The following is a 365-nucleotide window of genomic DNA, read 5'->3' on the forward strand; positions in this document are numbered from 1 at the left end:
AGTTATGAATCACAGCTCTGTTATAGGAAATGAATTCACGATTGCACATTTCTATAGCCAGATGAACATTGTTTGTTTGTTGTGAGTTTTCCTTTTTTGAGGAGAAAAAAATCTCTCCTATGAAAGTTAGCTCATGCTTTTGCTTAGAAAAGACCTAGTTAAATGAGATTACACTTGTCTAATCACTTCCCAGTCAGTAATTTAAAATAAATCAATTTTAGCTGTATTGATAAAATGACTATTTTGGTCATAATAGCTTTGATCAAAGCACATGTTTCCCAACAGACACAGAAACGGGAACCTGGAGTAAAGAAGGAGAGACAGTCTGTTCTTTGAAACTTCCCCCACACACCCCTCTTTTTCTG

Source organism: Podarcis melisellensis (genome assembly GCF_964234715.1).
Source record: "Podarcis melisellensis genome assembly, chromosome: 9".
Taxonomy (NCBI): Eukaryota; Metazoa; Chordata; class Lepidosauria; order Squamata; family Lacertidae; genus Podarcis; species Podarcis melisellensis.